Genomic DNA, 20,984 nt, shown 5'->3' with positions numbered 1-20,984 from the left:
TAATAGGCAAGGTTGTGCCTTATCACCATTGCTATTTGCCCTTATGACTGAACCGCTGGCCGAAAGGATTAGAAATCACCCGAATATTCACGGATATAACACTAAGGCCTCAAAGAATAACATTTCATAATACGTTGATGATATCCTTTTATATATTACTAATACACAAACGAGTATACCCACATTATTAACATTAATTGAGGAATTCGGCTCTTTTTCAGGATATAGAATAAATTGGAATAAAAGCAAATTTATGTCTTTAAAACCACAGGATTCGAGATACTAAAATTCCCCTTCAAAATTGCAACAGACAAATTCAAGCATCTGGGTATTCAAATTACGAGAAGACACAAATCATTATTTAGCGCCAATTTTATGCCACTATTAAATAAACTGAATGATACGATTAAATTTTGGATAACGTTCCCGCTCTCATTGATAGGTAGAATTAACGCTATAAAAATGACTTTCTTACCACAATTAATATATTTGTTTCAAGCGATCCCAATATATATTCCAAAATACTTTTTCAAAAAACTAGATTCTACTATCACTAATTTTATATGGGATTACAGAGCACACAGAATTCAACAAAAGCATTTGTGTAAATCTAAAGAAGTTGGGTGTTTATCATTACCTAACTTTATGTATTACTACTGGGCAGTGCATATTAAGAACATAATGCACTGGTTGGATAGTTACACTCAGCAGTTGGAGTGGATAAGAATGGAGAAAGATATAGGAACGATCTTGCTCTCACCGATAAAATTGAATAGTATAATATATAAGAAGAACCCAATTATTCACAATACAATAAGAATTTGGAAACAAATAAAAGTATCCTTGAAATTAAATAATCTATCAGTACTAACCCCACTATTGAACAACCCCGCATTCAAACTATCTCTCATCGACAAAACATATCAACAATGGGATACACTGGGGACTAGGAAAGTAGGGGATATGTATGAATTGGGCAAACTGTTATCATTTCAACATTTAAAATTAAAATTTAAACTGAAGGATAATCAATATTTTAAATATATACAGATATGTGACTTTATGAAGAAATATATACATAGATTTCAAACTATATTTTTAGACCCTTTAGAAGAAGCAATGAATATTAAGGCTGATTCACAAAAACTAATATCACACTTTTATAATAATATATTAAATAGAGAATTACCCTCAACAGAAGCATTAAGGGAAGATTGAGAACATGAGCTAATGATAAAGATCTCGAAGGATAGATGGGAAAAGTATCTGATGAACACACATAATTGTTCTATTAATGCAAGACATAATTTAATTCAATTCAAATTATTACATAGACTATATTATTCAAAAATGAGGTTGAATAAATTTTATCCAAACGTCTCTCCCAGATGCGATAAATGTTTGTTTCAAAACGCTAATATAACACATTCATTTGTAGGATGTACAAAGTTGAATAAATTTTGGAGCGGTATATTTGATATATTTACAAAGCTTTTCAAGTCCACAATAGAACCTAAAACGGAATGGATTATATTTGGAATAATAGTAGAAGATATCAATTTAAATAAAGACCAAAACGTTTTTTTTAATTATGGGTTAGTAATTGGAAAGAAATTGATACTTAAATTTTGGAAAAATACAACCATACCAACTGTTAAAATGTGGATTAGGAATATGATGGACATAGCACACCTTGAAGAAATGAGACTCCGACTAATAGATAGCGGCACCAGATAAATATGACCAATTCTTAAAGAGTTGGTCTCCTTTCATCGACTTTTTGTAATCATGTGACGCCGCGGTACCGTAAAGATTGCTGATTTCAGTTCATGACGCGGATAGATTTACATCTCCGAATACAGATTTGAAAATTTCTCTTTTAAGGGGCCTTCTCTCCTATTTCTACTTTCCACTTTTTCTTTTTTTTATATATATACACACTGCACGTTTTTCTACTCTCTACCATCTATTTTTCCTCTTTTTCCCCTTTCTATTGTTTTATTTTTCTTGTCTTGCTTACTAGCTTCTCAAAACATAAAACTAGAGGTTGTACAGAGAATGGATTACGGTATGACATAGTTGGCACCTAAAATTACGTTCCACTGTACTGTTTTGTACTGTATTAACTTCTAATAAAATAAACAAAAACAAAAAAAAAAAACTAAACTGAAGATAATATTTGGCAAATCTACTTCGGAGTCATACACCACGAATTCAGGCCCTTCTGTCGTCCCTAGACATAGAAACATAGAAAATAGGTGCAGGAGTAGGCCATTCGGCCCTTCCAGCCTGCACCGCCATTCAATATGATCATGGCTGATCATCCAACTCAGTATCCTGTACCTGCCTTCTCTCCATACCCCCTGATCCCTTTAGCCACAAGGGCCACATCTAACTCCCTCTTAAATATAGCCAATGAACTGTGGCCTCAACTACCTTCTGTGGCAGAGAATACCAGAGATTCACCACTCTCTGTGTGAAAAATGTTTCTTATCTCGGTCCTGAAAGACTTCCCTCTTATCCTTAAACTGTGACCCCTTGTTCTGGACTTCCCCAACATTGGGAACAATCTTCCTGCATCTAACCTGTCCAACCCTTTAAGAATTTTGTAAGTTATAGCTCAGACTCTCGAGTCCTGCCAGCATCCTAGTAGATCTCTGCACCCTTTCCAGTTTGAATTTTAATTGCTGCACCACTGTGTGTTAACCCACCTAGTCAATCGCATACAGTATTATTTAGTGTCAGTCGCCCCCTGCATTGTGTGCTTCTTATGTGTAGGAAAGAAATGTAGATGCTGTTTTTTTTTGTGACCAACCCCTTAAGAATTTTGTACATTTCTATAAGATCCCCCCTCAATCTTCTAAATTATAGCGAGTACAAGCTGAGTCTATCCAGTCTTTCTTCATATGAAAGTCCTGACATCCCAGGAATCAGTCTGGTGAACCTTCTCTGTACTCCCTCTATGGCAAGAATGTCCTTCCTCAGATTAGGAGACCAAAACTGTATGCAATACTCCAGGTGTGGTCTCACCAAGACCCTGTACAACTGCAGTAGAACCTCCCTGCTTCTATACTCGAATCCTTTTGCTATGAATAATGCTAACATACCATTCACTTTCTTCACTGCCTGCTGCACCTGCATGCCTACTTTCAATGACTGGTGTACCATGACACCCAGGTCTCGCTGCATCTCCCCTTTTCCTAATCGGCCACCATTCAGATAATAGTCAACTTTTCTGTTTTTTTTGCCACCAAAGTGGATAACCTCAGATTTATCCACATTATACTGCATCTGCCATGCATCTGCCCACTCACCCAACCTGTCCAAGCCACCTTGCAGCCTCCTAGCATCCTCCTCACAGCTAACACTGCCCCCCAGCTTCGTGTCATCCGCAAACTTGGAGATGTTGCATTCAATTCCCTCGTTGCTGCCTTAGAGCCCCAGCGACCTGGGTTCAATCCCGACTACGGATGCTGTCTGTACGGAGTTTGCACGTCCTCCCCGTGACCAGCCTGGGGTTCCTCCCACACTCCAAAGACATACAGGTCTAAATGTAAATGAATGCGTGTAGGATAGAGTTAGTGTGCGGGGATCGCTGGTCGGTGCTGACTCGGTGGGCAGAAGTGCCTGTTTCCGCGCTGTATCTCTAAAACTAAAAAAACTAAAAGCAACAATAATAGATTTTGAAAATACATAATCTCATTTATGAACGCAAAATATCTGAAATGGTTTATGAATTCTTCATTGCACAGGGACAAAAAATGGTGAAAAGGTTCTTGTGCAGTAATGATTTATCAAGCCTCAGAGAGCCAATATAATGAAGGCTGAAGATGACAAAATCAATAGAAAAATATTACTGTGTCATAAAGACATTTCCATTACAAAATCACTTGAATTCTATTTAAAGATACACAAATGGCTGTCTCCAAGGATCCAGTCAAGGCTCTTATTCTGCGCTGATTAAATGGGGAGTATTAAATGACAGAGCCACACGTTAATGAGCCATAGTTTGCTATAGTTTTGTTTAGAGATACAGCACGGAAACCGGCCCTTCTGCCCACCGAGTCAACGCCGACCAGCGACCCCCGCACACTAACACTATCCTACACGCATTCGTTTACATTTAGACCTGTATGTCTTTGGAGCGTGGGAGGAAACCCAGGCTGGTCATGGGGAGGACGTGCAAACTCCGTTCAGACAGCATCCGTAGTCGGGATTGAACCCGGGTCTAAGGCAGCAACTCTACCGCTGCACCACCGTGCCCGCCCTTTCATTTAGTAAACGATGTTACCATTGACACGAAAGAAAAACTACATAGAGATTGAAGGGTCTCGACCCGAAACGTCGCCTATTTCCTTCGCTCCATTGATGCTGCCTCACCTGCTGAGTTTCTCCAGCATTTTTCTCGGCCTAAAGATTTTTAAAGTGTTTCTGTGTAGTCTATGAATAGAAAGATCACATGGAACGAGAGAACATAGAACAGAGAACGTAGAACAGTATGTTCTACATTCACCGAGTCCGCACCGACCAGCGATCCCTGTACGTTAACACTAGGGACAATTTTACATTTTTACCAAGCCAGTTAACCTACAAACTTGTACGTCTTTGGAGTGTGGGAGGAAACCAAAATTCTCTGAAAAAACCCACACAAGTCAAGGGAGGAACATACAAACTCCGTACAGACAGCACCCATAGTCGGGATTGAACCCGGGTCTCTGGCGCAGCAAGGCAGCAACTCTACCGCTGCGCCACTGTTTTGGTGAGCATCCATATTGCTCGTGAAAGGGGCAGATAAAATGAGCTAAAGGCCTTTGCTTTGCGCTGATGTTTTTACAGTGACTGGCCGGGTGGCACAGTGGTAGAGCTTAGGCACAAAGCGCTGGAGTATCTCAGCGGGCCAGGCAGCATCTCTGGAGAGAAAAGGATGGGTGACGTCTTGGGTCAAAACACTTCTTCAGTCTGCCGAAGAAGGGTTCCGACCTGACCCGCTGAGCTACTCCAGCACTCTGTGCCTATCCTAACAAAGAATAGACACAAAATGCTGTTGTCACTCAGCGGGACGAGCAGCATCTCTGGAGAAAAGGAGTAGGTGACTTTTCTGGTAGCAGCGCTTCTTCAGACAGAGCCAGGGGAGAGGGAAATGTGAGACATGGAAGGGTAGCAGTGAGAAAGGGTATTTAGTTTTGTTTAGTTTATAGATACAACGTGGAAACAGGCCCTTCACATTGTCCAGCACATCATCCCAGCACATTAACACTATCCTACACACACTCGGTACAATTTACATTTATAACCATATAACCATATAACAATTACAGCACGGAAACAGGCCATCTCGGCCCTACAAGTCCGTGCCGAACAACTTTTTTTCCCTTAGTCTCACCTGCCTGCACTCATACCATAACCCTCCATTCCCTTCTCATCCATATGCCTATCCAATTTATTTTTAAATGATACCAACGAACCTGCCTCCACCACTTCCACTGGAAGCTCATTCCACATCGCTACCACTCTCTGAGTAAAGAAGTTCCCCCTCATGTTACCCCTAAACTTCTGTCCCTTAATTCTGAAGTCATGTCCTCTTGTTTGAATCTTCCCTATTCTCAAAGGGAAAAGCTTGTCCACATCAACTCTGTCTATCCCTCTCATCATTTTAAAGACCTCTATCAAGTCCCCCCTTAACTTTCTGCGCTCCAGAGAATAAAGACCTAACTTATTCAACCTATCTCTGTAACTTAGTTGTTGAAACCCAGGCAACATTCTAGTAAATTATACCAATTTAGTAAATTATACCAAGCCAATTAACCCTCAAACCTGTACGTCTTTGTGGAGTGTGGAAGAAAATCGAAGATCTCGGAGAAAACCCACGCAGGTGACGGGGAGAACGTGCAAACTCCGTACAGACAGTACCCGTGGGCTGGATTGAACCCGTGTATCTGGCACTTTAAGGCAATAGCTCTAACACTACTACACCGTGCCGCCCGACTGGTTAGCGCACTACAAAAGCTTTTCACTGTACCTCGGTACATGCGACAATAAACTAATGACTAACGAATGGCTTGTGTTAACATAGTGGTTCCTGTTAGCACAAGGATTACTGGTAATTACAGAGGTTAGACCTATGGACACACAGGGAAATGCAGATGCTGGAGTATTGCGTAGAACACAAAATTCTGGATATCCTCAGCGGATCAGGTAGCATCTCTGGTCTGAAAGAAGGGTTCCGACATAAAACGTCACCCATTCCTTCTCTCCAGAAATGCTGCCCGACCCGTTGAGTTACTCCAGCGTGTTGTGTATATCTTCAGCAATAGGAACTCTCCTAGTGCACAGGGCAACATTTATCTTTCACGGTGGAGCAGTGGTAGAGTTGCTCCCTTACAGCGCCAGAGATCTGGGTTCGATCCTGACTCCGCCTTGCTGTACTCACTCTATACTCATGACTGCGTAGCCGGTCTTAGCGCGAACTCCATCATCAAGTTCGCTGACGACACCACTGTAGTGGGACGTATCACTGATGGGGATGAGTCAGAGTATAGGAGAGAGATCGAGCAACTGTCCATATGGTGCCATTGCAATAACCTGGCCCTCAACACCAGCAAAACCAAGGAACTGATTGTGGACTTTGGAAGGAGTAGGATGGGGACCCAAAGTCCCGTTTATATCAACGGGTTGATGGTTGAAAGGGTCAAGAGCTTCAAATTCCTGGGCGTGCACATCTCTGAAGATCTTTCCTGGTCCGAGAACACTGATGCAATTATTAAGAAAGCACATCAGCGCCTCTACTTCCTGAGAAAGTCAAGGAGGACTCTCTCTAACTTCTACAGGTACACAGTAGAGAGCATGCTGACTGGCTGCATCGTGGCTTGGTTCGGCAATTTCAGCGCCCTGGAGAGGAAAAGACTACAAAAAGTAGTAAACACTGCCCAATCCATCATCACCTCAGACCTTCCTTCCATCGATGAGACCTTTCGCAGTCGCTGCCTCAAAAAGGCTGGCAGTATCATCAAAGACCCACACCATCCTGGCCACACACTCATCTCCCCACTACCTTCAGGTAGAAGGTACAGGAGCCTGAAGACTGCAACGACCAGGTTCAGGAATAGCTACTTCCCCACAGCCATCAGGCTATTACAACTGGCTCGGACAAAACTCTGACACTAATAGCCCATTATCTGTTATTTAGAAACATAGAAACATAGAAATTAGGTGCAAGGAGTAGGCCATTCGGCCCTTCGAGCCTGCACCACCATTCAATATGATCATGGCTGATCATCCAACTCAGTATCCCGCAACTGCCTTCTCTCCATAGTCCCCCTGATCCCCTTAGCCACAAGGGCCACATCTAACTCCCTCTTAAATATAGCCAATGAACTGGCCTCAACTACCCTCTGTGGCAGAGAGGTTCCAGAGATTCGCCACTCTCTGTGTGAAAAATGTTCTTCTCATCTCGGTTTTAAAGGATTTCCCCCTTATCCTTAAGCTGTGACCCCTTGTCCTGGACTTCCCCAACATCGGGGACAATCTTCCTGCATCTAGCCTGTCCAACCCCTTAAGAATTTTGTAAGTTTCGATAAGATCCCCTCTCAATCTCCTAAATTCTAGAGAGTATAAACCAAGTCTATCCAGTCTTTCTTCATAAGACAGTCCTGACATCCCAGGAATCAGTCTGGTGAACCTTCTCTGCACTCCCTCTTTGGCAATAATGTCCTTCCTCAGATTTGGAGACCAAAACTGTACGCAATACTCCAGGTGTGGTCTCACCAAGACCCTGTACAACTGCAGTAGAACCTCCCTGCTCCTATACTCAAATCCTTTTGCAATGAAAGCTAACATACCATTCGCTTTCTTTACTGCCTGCTGCACCTGCATGCCTACCTTCAATGACTGGTGTACCATGACACCCAGGTCTTGCTGCATCTCCCTCTTTCCCAATCGGCCACCATTTAGATAATAGTCTGCTTTCCCGTATTTGCCACCAAAATGGATAAGCTCACATTTATCCACATTATACTGCATCTGCCAAACATTTGCCCACTCACCCAGCCTATCCAAGTCACCTTGCAGTCTCCTAGCATCCTCCTCACAGCTAACACTGCCCCCCAGCTTAGTGTCATCCGCAAACTTGGAGATATTGCCTTCAATTCCCTCATCCAGATCATTAATATATATTGTAAATAGCTCGGGTCCCAGCACTGACCCTTGCGGTACCCCACTAGTCACTGCCTGCCATTGTGAAAAGGACCCGTTTACTCCTACTCTTTGCTTCCTGTTTGCCAGCCAGTTCTCTATCCACATCAATACTGAACCCCCAATGCCGTGTGCTTTAAGTTTGTATACTAATCTCTTACGTGGGACCTTGTCAAAAGCCTTCTGGAAGTCCAGATACACCACATCCACTGGTTCTCCCCTATCCACGCTACTAGTTACATCCTCGACAAATTCTATAAGATTCGTCAGACATGATTTACCTTTCGTAAATCCATGCTGACTTTGTCCAATCATTTCCCCACTTTCCCTTAAATGTGCTGCATATCCCATCTTTAATAACTGACTCTAGCAGTTTCCCCACTACCGATGTTAGACTAACTGGTCTGTCATTCCCTGTTTTCTCTCTCCCTCCCTTCTTACAAAGTGGGGTTACGTTTGCTACCTGCCAATCCTCAGTTGAACTACTCCAGAATATAAAGAGTTTTGAAAGATTATTACTAATGCATCCACTATTTCTGGAGCTACTTCCTTAAGTACTCTGGGATGCAGCCTATTTGGCCCTGGGGATTTATCGGCCTTTAATCCATTCAATTTACCCAACACTACTTCCCGGCTAACCTGGATTTCACTCAATTCCTCCAACTCCTTTGACCCGCGGTTCCCCTGCTATTTCCGGCAAATTATTTATGTCTTCCTTAGTGAAGACGGAACCAAAGTAGTTATTCAATTGGTCCGCCATATCCTTGTCTCCCATGGTCAACTCACCTGTTGCTGACTGCATGGGACCTACATTTGTTTTAACTAATCTCTTTCTTTTCACAATATAAAAACTTTTGCAGTCAGTCTTTATGTTCCCTGCCAGTTTTCTTTCATAATCTATTTTTCCTTTCCTAATTAAGCCTTTCGTCCTCCTCTGCTGGTCTCTGAATTTCTCCCAGTCCTCCGGTATGCTGCTTTTTCTGGCTAATTTGTACGCATCATCCTTCGCTTTGATACTATCCCTGATTTCCCTTGTTATCCACGGATGTACTACCTTCCCTGATTTATTCTTTTGCCAAACTGGGATGAACAATTTTTGTAGTTCATCCATGCAGTCTTTAAATGTCTTCCATTGCATATCCACCATCAACCCTTTTAGAATTAATTGCCAGTCAATCTTGGCCAATTCACGTCTCATACCCTCAAAGTTACCCTTCTTTAAGTTCAGAACCATTGTTTCTGCTTAACATCGTGGCTTCACTCTCCATCTGGAGAGGAAAAATGAAGAAGTAGTAAAACCATATTATGGTCACTGACTTCCCCCCAGGATGCACGTACAACAAGATTGCTAACTAACCCTTCCTCATTACTCAATACCCAGTCTAAAATAGCCTGCTCTCTCGTTGATTCCTCTACATGTTGATTTAGATAACTATCCCGCATACATTCCAAGCTATTAATCCTCTTCCTCAGCACCCTGACATTAATTTGATTCACCCAATCTGCACTTTATCAGTTTATTTATTCATGTATTTACGTATATAATGGTATGTGGACACACTGATCTGTTTTGTAGTAAATGCCTACTATGTTCTGTTGTGCTGAAGCAAAGCAAGGATTTCATTGTCCTATACAGGGACACATGACAATAAACTCACTTGACTTGACTTGACTTGGGCGCTGTCTATACGGAGTTTGTACGTTCCCCCTCTTCACGCCAGCCAACAATCTCCCATACTCTCGTCCTGTCCTACACTCCAGGGACAATTTGCAGAAGCCATTTAATCTATAAACCTGCACGTCTTTGGATGTGGGAGGAAACGGAGCACCCAGTGCAAACTCACGAGGTCACAGAGTGAACATGTATAGAAGTTGTATAAGACGTTGGTGAGTCCGCATTTAGATTATTGTATTCCGTTCTGGGCACCATGGTGTTAGAAAATTATTATTTTACCCTCTGTAGCCACCAGTTGGAGCGGTCAGATTTAATTGCAGCCCTAAGTCATTTCACCACCCGAAACCTTTCAAGTATTTAACTAGATTGTTTGTTCCGTTACTGCTTTCTAGATAACCAAATTCAGTGATAGACACAAAGTGCTGGAGTAACTCAGCATCTCTGGAGGAAACTTCAAACTCCAACCCGTAACGTCACCTATTCCTTTTCTCCAGAAATGCTGCCTGACCCGCCGAGTTTCTCCATAATTGTGTGTCTATCTTCTGTATAGACAGTCACCGGCAGTTCCTTCCAACCAAAGGTGGTAACTCTGTTTTAGAGTTACAGGCCCTTCTGCCCACTGAGTCCGTGCCTACCATCGATCACCCGTACACTTGCTTGTTCCATAGCATCCCACTTTCCAATCTTACGGTGGCGCAGCGGTAGAGTCGCTGCCTCACAGCGAATGCAGCGCTGGAGACCCAGGTTTGATCCCGGCTACGGGTGCTGTCTGTACGGAGTTTGTACGTTCTCCCCCTGACCTGCGTGGGTTTTCTCCGAGATCTTCGGTTTCCTCCCACATTCCAAAGACGTGCAGGCTTGTAGGTTAATTGGCTTGGTAAATGTAAAAATTATCCCTAATGGGTATAGGATAGTGTTAGTGTGCGGGGATCGCTGGTCGGCGCGGACCCGGTGGGCTGAAGGGCCTGTTTCCGTGCCGTATCTCTAAACTAAACTAAACACACTAGGAGCAATGTACAGAAGCCAACTAACCCACAAACCACACCTTTGGAATCTGGGAGGAAAGCAGAGCAGCTGGAGAAAGCCCACATGGGTCACTGGGAGAACGGACAAACTCCGTACTGACAGCACCCATAGTCAGGATCGAACCCGGGTCTCTGGCGCTGTGTGGCAACAACTCTGCCGTTGCACCACCGTGCCACCCTTTGGTGCGGCTTGCCCGGTTGACGGACTTTTCTTTAAATTAAGAAGTGGAAACAAGGAATTGCAGATGCTGGTTTACACAAAAGAACGCAACGCGCTGGAGTAACTCAGTGTGTCAGGCAGCATCTCTGGAGATGTGACCTGACCCGCAGACTTACTACAGCACTTTCTGTCCTTTGATTTTTAATTTAAGTTAACCACATTTCTGACAGTAATATCTCATAGAAACATAGGTGCAGGAGTAGGCCATTCGGCCCTTCGAGCCTGCACCGCCATTCAATATGATCATGGCTGATCATCCAACTCAGTATCCTGTACCTGCCTTCTCTCCATACCCCCTGATCCCTTTAGCCACAAGGGCCACATCTAACTCCCTCTTCAATATAGCCAATGAACTGGCCTCAACTACCTTCTGTGGCAGAAAATTCCACAGATTCACTACTCTCTGCGTGAAAAAAAAAAATTCTCATCTCGGTCCTAAAAGACTTCCCCCTTATCCTTAAACTGTGACCCCTTGTTCTTTGACTTCCCCAACATCGGGAACAATCTTCCTGCATCCAGCCAGTCCAACCCCTTAAGAATTTTGTAAGTTTCTATAAGATAACTCAGTTCTCTATCTCAGTTTAGGCTTAGGTTTATTTAGCTGACAACTCCATTTTGGATGTTGTGAGATAATCTTATCGAGGTGCGCAACATCATGAGAGGAACAGTTTGGGTAAACACACTGAGTCTCTTGCCCTGAGTAAACGAGAACCAGACATAGGTTTAAGGTGAGGGGGCTGAGGGGGGGGAGATTTAATAGAATCCTGAGGGGTAATGTTTTCGCACAGAGTGGTCAGTGTATGGGACGAGCTGCCGGAGGAGATACAGTAGTTGAGGCAGGTAATATCGCGATGTTGGACAAACATTTAGACAGGTACATGGATAGGACAGGTTTAAAGGGATATGGACCATCCATTCCCATCCCTTGAGAGCCCTTCTGCGGCATGCAGCGACCTCACGAAATAGCTCATTGCACATCCAAGAGAAGTTATTTATGTGCCCTGGTGTCCCAGTTATTTAAAATAAACGGATGTGAAGTTCCTAAGTTCATAAGTTCTAGGAGCAGAATTAGGCCATCCGGCCCATCGGGTCAACTCTGCCATTCAATCATGGCTGATCTATCTCTCCCTCTCAACCACATTCTCCTGCCTTCTCCCGTAACCCCTGACACCCGTAAAAATCCAGATTAAGTCAATCTCCGCCTTAAAAAATATGCATTGACTGGGCCTCCACAGCCTTCTGTGGCAATGGATTCCACAATTAATTGATCTGCAACTCATTTTCCATTGTCTTCCACCAGATTACTATCTAAATGGCATCAAGTTGGGAAAAGGGGAAGTACAACGGGATCTGGGGGTCCTTGTACATCAGTCTATGAAAGTAAGCATGCAGGTACAGCAGGCAGTGAAGAAAGCAAATGGCATGTTGGCCTTCATAACAAGAGGAATCGAATATAGGAGCAAAGAGGTCCTTCTGCGGTTGTACAGAGCCCTAGTGAGACCACACCTGGAGTATTGTGTGCAGTTTTGGTCCCCTAATTTGAGGAAGGACATTCTTGCTATTGAGGGAGAGCAGCGTAGGTTTACAAGGTTAATTCCCGGGATGGCGGGACTGTCATATGCTGTGAGAATGGAGCAGCTGGGCTTGAGTTTAGAAGGATGAGAGGGGATCTCAATGAAACATATAAGATTGTTAAGGGCTTGGACACGCTAGAGGCAGGAAACAGGTTCCCGATGTTGGGGGAGCCTCAGTTACCACAACATACCACAAGCAGGAAAGAACTGCATGCAGATGCTGGTTTACATTGAAGATAGACACAAAAATGCTGGAGTAACTCAGCGGGACAGGCAGCATCTCTAGATAGAAGGAATGGGTGACGATTTGGGTCGAGACCCTTGTTAGTTTACTTTAGACATACAGCGGGGAAACAGGCCCTTCGGCCCTCCGAGTCTGCAACGAGCAGCACATCAATACTATCCTACAAACACTCAAAACTATTTATAATTTTACCAAGCCATTCAACCCACAAACCTGTACGTCTTTTGAGTGTGGGAAGAAACCGGAGCACCCGGAGAAAACCCATGCAGAAGAACGTACAAACTCCGCGCAGACGGTCACCCTTGGTCGGGATGGAACCCGGGTCTCTGTGAGGCAGCAACTCTAATGCCCCTGTCCCACTTGGGAAACCTGAACGGAAACCTCTGGAGACTTTGCGCCCCACCCAAGGTTTCCGTGCGGTTCCCGGAGGTTTTTGCCAGTCTCCCTACCGGCTTCCACTACCTGCAACCTCCGGCAACCACCTGCAACCTCCGGGAACCGCACGGAAACCTTGGGTGGGGCGCAAAGTCTCCAGAGGTTTCCGTTCAGGTTTCCTAAGTGAGAAAGTGTGTGCTCAGAGCACTGTTCTGAATGTGCAACTTTTTTTTGCGGACATTTATTTTTGTCCAAATTGCGAAAGGAAATGGCAATGTGGCAACTCACTCCCTGACTCACCCTCAACCTACATGTGACTCACGAAAAAGAGGGAAGTCATGTGGCCAGGACTGCGAAACGTGAATGAAAAAAATAGCTGCAATGGGCTGAGGTTAATCTCAAGGGGGCCCCACTTTTAACTCCTGAAGGCATCGAAAATGCAAAGGGTTGCATCCTTTTGTCCAAGCACCATTACATTGCCTTCCCTGATTACAGCAGGGATTTATCTGAAACAGGTTTTCGGACAGGAGTGGATCTAAGAAGGGTGATATTTTTTTTTTTCCAGTTTGGGAATTCGAAATGATGGGTGAAATTGGGAAAATGGTGCAAGTGGTTAAAAAAAAAATCTTTCTGAGCAGTTAACTCTCGCTTGCCTGTGACCTCGGCTTAAGGAAACTGCTCCTCTCCTCCCCCACCCTGAACCGTAGGCCACAGCGAGCTTCTTAAATAAATAGGAGTATCGGGTGACTGGGGTGATGGGTGGTCTTAAGGGCACCAGCCAAACGCTGGGCTGGCTGTGCTGGTTCGGCCAGAGGTGATAAGAACAAGTGCTGGCTGGAGTGGGGGGGGGGGGGGGGGGGGGGGGGGGGGGTTGTGATCACAGAGAAACCAAACCAGGCAAGTGGGAATAAGGAAAGAAAGGAAAGCAAATTCTAAAAGAAAATCCTTCATCGATTTTACCCACTAATCGCACCTAAGAGGAAAGAAAGAGCAGACTCGGAATGCATCGCAGTTAGTGGCTGATCGCTTATTTGACGAAGCTGTGAGAAAGTCTCTGCACCTAATATATCCACATTGTTCTATTTCTCCTCCTCATCATTTCAAGAATCAAGAGCATTTTATTGTCAGATGTCCCGAAACAGAACAATGACATTCTTACTTGCTTGCACGCAACAGATATGTAAACACGGAAACACAGAAACATAGAAAATAGGTGCTGGAGTAGGCCATTCGGCCCTTCTAGCCTGCACCGCCATTTAATATGATCATGGCTGATCATCCAACTCAGTATCCCATCTCTGCCTTCTCTCCATACCCCCTGATCCCTTTAGCCACAAGGGCCACATCTAACTCCCTCTTAAATATAACCAGTCTCAACTACCTTCTGTGGCAGGGAATTCCAGAGATTCACCACTCTCTGTGTGTGAAAAATGATTTTCTCATCTCGGTCCTAAAAGATTTCCCCCTTTATCCTTAAACTGTGACCCCTTGTTCTGGACTTCCCCAACATCGGGAGCAATCTTCCTGCATCTAGCCTGTCCAACCCCTTAAGAATTTTGTAAGTTTCTATAAGATCCCCCCTCAATCTTCTGAATTCCAGCGAGTACAAGCCGAGTCTATGTAAACACAGTACTCTGTAAACACCGTAAACATGATGTAGACTATATAATACGTAGATATATCATAGATTTACACACATATATATATAAATATAAATATATGTGCGCGTAATTGTACTATATGTACAAATGTACTAATTTACAAAAGTAAAAATGTGCTATATAATACGTATATCAAGTCAAGTCAAGTCAAGTCAAGTCAAGTTTATTTGTCACATACACATACGAGATGTGCAGTGAAATGAAAAGTGGCAATGCTCGCGGACTTTGTGCAAAAAGGCAAACAAACAAACAAACAAACAAACTACAAACAGAATGGAACAGAATCACATATACTTTTACATATTATATATTGTGGGCGGAGGGAAAAAAGGGAAAAAAACAGCAATTTAAAAGAAAGCAGTAGAGTGGTACAGTAAAAGTTAGTTGCGTGTGTGTGTGTGTGTGTGTGTGTGTGTGTGTGTGTGTGTGTGTGTGTGTGTGTGTGTGTGTGTGTGTGTGTGTGTGTGTGTGTGTGTGTGTGTGTGTGTGTGTGTGTGTGTGTGTGTGTGTGTGTGTATGTGGGAAGGAACTGCAGCTGCTGGTTTAAATTGAAGGTAGACACAAAATGCTGGAGTAACTCAGCGGGATGGGGTGACGTTTCCGGCCAAAACCCTTCTTCAGTTTGAAGAAGGGTCCCGACCTGAAACGTCACCCATTCTTTCTCTCCAGAGATGCTGCCTGTCCTGCTGAGTTACTCCAGCATTTTGTGTCGATACAGTGGCTTGCAAAAGTTTTCATACCCCTTGAACTTTTCCACATTTTGTCATGTTACAACCACAAACGTAAATGTATTTTATTGGGATTTTATGTGATAGACCAACACAAAGTGGCGCATAATTGTGAAGTGGAAGGAAAATGATACATGGTTTTCAAATCTTTTTACAAATAAAAAACTGAAAAGTGTGGCGTGCAAAAGTATTCAGCCCCCTTTACTCTTATACCCCTAAATAAAATCCAGTGCAACCAATTGCCTTCAGAAGTCACCTAATTAGTAAATAGAGTCCACTTGTGTGTAATCTAATCTCAGTATAAATACAGCTGTTCTGTGAAGGCCTCAGAGGTTTGTTAGAGAACATTAGTGAACAAACAGCATCATGAAGCCCAAGGAACACACCAGACAGGTCAGGGATAAAGTTGTGGAGAAGTTTAAAGCAGGTTATAAAAAAATATCCCAAGCTTTGAACATCTCACGGAGCACTGTTCAATCCATCATCCGAAAATGGAAAGAGTATGGCACAACTGCAAACCTACCAAGACATGGCCGTCCACCTAAACTGACAGGCCGGGGAAGGAGAGCATTGATCAGAGAAGCAGCCAAGAGGCCCATGGTAACTCTGGAGGAGCTGCAGAGATCCACAGCTCAGGTGGGAGAATCTGTCCACAGGACAACTATTAGTCGTGCACTCCACAAATCGGGCCTTTATGGAAGAGTGGCAAGAAGAAAGCCATTGTTGAAAAAAAGCCATAAGAAGTCACGTTTGCAGTTTGCCACAAGCCATGTGGGGGACACAGCAAACATGTGGAGGAAGGTGCTCTGGTCAGATGAGACCAAAATTGAAGTTTTTGGCCTAAATGCAAAACGCTATGTGTGGCGGAAAACTAACACTGCACATCACCCTGAACACACCATCCCCACTGTGAAACATGGTGGTGGCAGCATCATGCTGTGGGGATGCTTTTCTTCAGCAGGGACAGGGAAGCTGGTCAGAGTTGATGGGAAGATGGATGGAGCCAAATACAGGGCAATCTTGGAAGAAAACCTGTTAGAGTCTGCAAAAGACTTGAGACTGGGGCAGAGGTTCACCTTCCAGCAGGACAACGACCCTAAACATACAGCCAGAGCTACAATGGTTTAGATCAAAGCATATTCATGTGTTAGAATGGCCCAGTCAAAGTCCAGACCTAAATCCAATTGAGAATCTCTGGCAAGACTTGAAATCGCTGATCACAGGTCCTCCAAGGGGTATCCCAATCTTCGCTCTATACCACTGTCCCTCTATATGGGTATGCACCATATACGGTGTTTGGTGATATGTGTGATGTGTGAAGAAGGTATCTATTGTGCTGGATTTATTAAGAAACAGAATTGACTGATTTTATGTGCCCTGATACGTTAATAAGAGAGGGGGGACTATGTGTTGGGTGTGTGTTGAGTGTGAAAGAGAGAGGAGGGTGAGAGGAGAGAAAAGGGAAGAGAGATGGAAAGAGATAGAGAAAGAGAGGGAAGGGGTAAGAAGGAGTGGGGGAGAGAGTGATGTAAGGGAAGACAAAGAGGTGGGGAAAGGTGAAGGGAAGGAGAAAGGGTGAGGTAGGGGGGAGAGATGGGAGTAAGGGAGGGGTAGGAAAGGAGTAAGGGGGTGTAGGAGGGCAAGAGAGAGGAGGGAAGATAAAGGGGGGGAGGATAAAAGGGGAAGGGAGGTGGAGGAGAGGTGGGGAAAGGAAGAGGAGGAATGGGGAGATAGAGGAAGAGGGGGAGAAAGGATTATAGAATGGATAAGGATAAGAAGCAAAGGGTGGGGAGTGAAGGAGGAGGGGGGAGGAGAAAAAGAGGAGGTGTAAAATAAAGGGGTCAATGGGAGGGAGGAGATTGAAAGAGAAGGTATGAGGGGAGAGGAGAGGTGGGGGAGTGGAAAATTGAAGAGGAAGGGGGGAAGAGGTAAAGGAGTGAGAGTGGACGTGGAGGAGGGAGAGAAGAGGAAGGAAAGGGATAGAAGGGGAAGTAAAGACGGAGAAGTTCGAAGGGATAGAGAGAGGGAAAAGTTGGGGAAGTATTAAGACTTTGAAAAAGTGAGGAGGGGGAAGGGGAGGAAGAAGGAGGGTGAGAGAGAGAGAGAGAGGATGTGAGCAAGGGATTAGTGAGGAGGGGAGAGGAGAAGAGGATGGAAAAAGAGGAGAGAGACGGCTTGAGAGGAGAGATGTAGAGGAGAAAGAGGGGAGGAGAGATAGGGAAGGAGGGAGGGAAAATGGATAGGAGATGAAGACAAGAGAGCAGGAGGGGAAGGGAGAGAGAAGAGGAGAGAGAGGAGGGAAGAGGAGAGGAGGAGAGGAGAAGGGATGGAAGGGAGAGAGTGGGAGAGAAAGAGATTAGGGGGATGAGAAGGAAGAGGGGGGAGAGAGGAGGAAGAGATAGGAGGAGAGAGGAGAGGACACTAGAAAGAGGAACATGTGTGCAGAAAGAGGAGAGAGTGAAAGGCAGATGTACCAGAATACCAAACTGAGAGACAATGAATAACCACATGCACATAGCACGCAACAGTAATTGGACATTAGACTGACACTAAATAAATTAATATTTGAATTGCTAAACTGGCTATTCTGGTTGTAATGCTTACAGCTTGCAAGAACATGTAGCATCAATAAAGGGCTATAGATCATAGGTTGGCGAGTTTCATGTACAGGGGATATTTATCTAAATCCTGTGCACTGTGCCACTTGTATTTATAACTTATGGCATTTTACATGTGGATAGTCATGTTTTATACTTGGGCCATATATGACTGATATAGTTTAATAGCCTGCCAATAACGTTTTTAGAATTAATTTGAATTGAAATTGGAATTGAGAGTCTTTTTGGAGCGTTGAGAAGCGAGAGAGCGCGCCGCTGGCGAGAACATTCGTGAGAACTAACGGCGCAAAATGTTCGGAATCCACCCGTCTGTTTTAAGGTCAGGGTATGGAGCATGGTACACATTCGGGCCCATGCAAGTACAACACCATCGCATGGGTCACCCACACACTGCAGTCCGCTCTCACACCAAACAACACCACGAACACACCACACCAACCAACACACCCCCACACACACAGACACGGCACACTAACCCACACATCAGCAACAGCGCCTTAAAAATATATTATATACGACAGTACACATTATCGGTGGTAAAGTGATTCCCAAACTTGGAAACCATCCTCTGTAAAGTAGAATTGGTGTACACTTTTGCCACATACCTATTATGAAAGTCTCAAACGACCAAAATCCTATAGAAACAATGTAAATCACGCGTAAAACGGCGGGCCAACACATTACAGTATATCTTCCATATCACTATAAATAAAGTAATAGACACCAGGGTGCAGCGGAACGCGGTGTGAGTGTGATCCGTGCGGTCTGCTCGAGGCCCTCACAATGGTGTTGAGTCCCGCACCCAGAAGGGGAGTCGTCGGACCATGCACCCGGGGCTCTCCAATATGACAGTTGATGAGAGGAGCCGTTCCCAAATGTAAGATTCCAGCACATCCCCTGACCTCACTCACAGTGGATTTTAAAAAAAATCCCACATTTGGCCAACCTCAACCTGCGTTCTGCAGGCAGTTGGACAGGTTCAAAGAAGGCACTGTTCCCTGTACCCCTTGACAAACATTGTTTTTCGGAAGTTGTGGGGTTTTTTTTGGGAGCACCTTGATAGGGAAAGGAGGCAGCCCGTCAATGATCAAAGTCACGAAGGCAGCCGGACGGCCAAGCCGGTTCGATGCCAAGCGAGAGTCCCGGAATGGCCAACGAGAAGGTGTTTATGTGGTGTAAATATAAAAGATTTAGGAGTGGTATATGGGGGGGGGTGGGTGTTTATTGGTTGGATATATAAATCACAGTAGTAGATGATCACACACACAGCGTAAAAATCCAATGGTATATAGGTGTGGAAAATGGAAAAAAACAATAAAAACAATGAGCTTGCATATCGGAATACTTGCGTAATAATCACAATCATTTTTATGGTACAGTGTTGTCTGTTCAATTTTATAATCGAGCGAGGCAACTCCAGCAAATGGTTTTGTTCAGCAGGCAAGTAATGCCAGCAATCGTCAATGCGGTGGCGTACTGAATTACGGCGATTCAAAAGGACAAGCCGCCAAAGACGCGGTTTTTTGGTTTTTAGGATTTTTATGCAGTCAAAATAAAAATTCAACAGCACAGGTTGATTAAAGTTCCAAAGGAGTCACAAGACATCGTGAATAGGCTTGCAATCACAGGGAGAGTTTATGGATAGCACACGACCCTTATTGATTTCCATGGGGGCCCTGTCATCCGTATACAATAAGGGACAGCTTGATGGGTCGATGTAGGCAGGGGAAGTCGAGAGATTTTATGTCCCGATAGCCCTAACATGATATACCCTTAGTAAAACAAAAAAGGCGCAGAGGAAAACAAGCCCAAGGGTAAACAGCATATAGCAAGGAGAAGGTTGAGCTATATCTTCGAAGTAACAAGGCCCTATTATAGTGCACGAAGATTTGATACCAGTGATGTGAAGGTGATTGAGTGCTGGACACCATGTATCACTGTATAAGGATTCACTATCCCCAGAACCCATGCGGAGGCGACATTTGGCGGGCGAGTCATAGATTGCTGCCTTACGCGCCAGAGACGCCGGGCGGTGGGTAATTTGGGGCTGTGCTGATAACGTCAGAGTGGGTTCGGTGGGGGGGGAGAGAGGGAAAAAAAAAAAAAACCCGAAGAAGGGGGAGAGTTTGTGGAAAAAAAAAGGGGGGGGGGGGGAAAAAAAAAAAAAAGGTAAAAAAAAGGGAGGGGGGGAAGGACTAAGTCTCCGCGCGTCAGGGTTTTTCCTCCAAGATCTTCGGTTTCCTCCCACCACAGTCCCCAAAATACGTGCAGGTTTGTAAATACGGTTTGACGGAAAACATTTGTAATACTAATTGTTGGAAAGTTGTCCCCAAGTAGTGATGTCTTGACCGGTGGTTGTCCCCATAGAACCCAGTAGAAACAAATACAACAATATGGTACATAAGACATAGAGAGCCCGGCGACGGGGGTAACCCCAGGGCCCGTGGGAACATGAAAACGAACAGTCCGCTTTTATGTGTTGTGATCATGGGCTGCATCGTGGGGAGACGCCCGGTATCCATAACCCCGTAGCACTGCCTTCCCCTCTCCAAGTGGAGTCAGCCCTTGACTCGCGCCAATCCTTAGACGGGGGTCCACTAGCCGCCTAGAGATCGTATCGAAAGCCCCCTGTTTCCCCTCCCATGGGGTATACGAGTTTTTTCATGTCCAACAA

At 44.4% G+C, this 20,984-nt stretch overlaps 1 protein-coding gene across 1 annotated transcript in view; it reads right to left on the bottom strand.

The window, feature by feature from the left end:
• The window catches only part of LOC129696913 (protein lin-28 homolog B-like), a 209,759-nt gene that overhangs the window by 147,695 nt on the left and 41,080 nt on the right, over nucleotides 1-20,984 (bottom strand). The gene's annotated exons all lie outside the window — the stretch shown is intronic.

Source organism: Leucoraja erinacea, chromosome 5 (genome assembly GCF_028641065.1).
Source record: "Leucoraja erinacea ecotype New England chromosome 5, Leri_hhj_1, whole genome shotgun sequence".
Classification (NCBI taxonomy): Eukaryota; Metazoa; Chordata; class Chondrichthyes; order Rajiformes; family Rajidae; genus Leucoraja; species Leucoraja erinaceus.
This window is presented reverse-complemented; position numbering and strand designations above follow the sequence as displayed.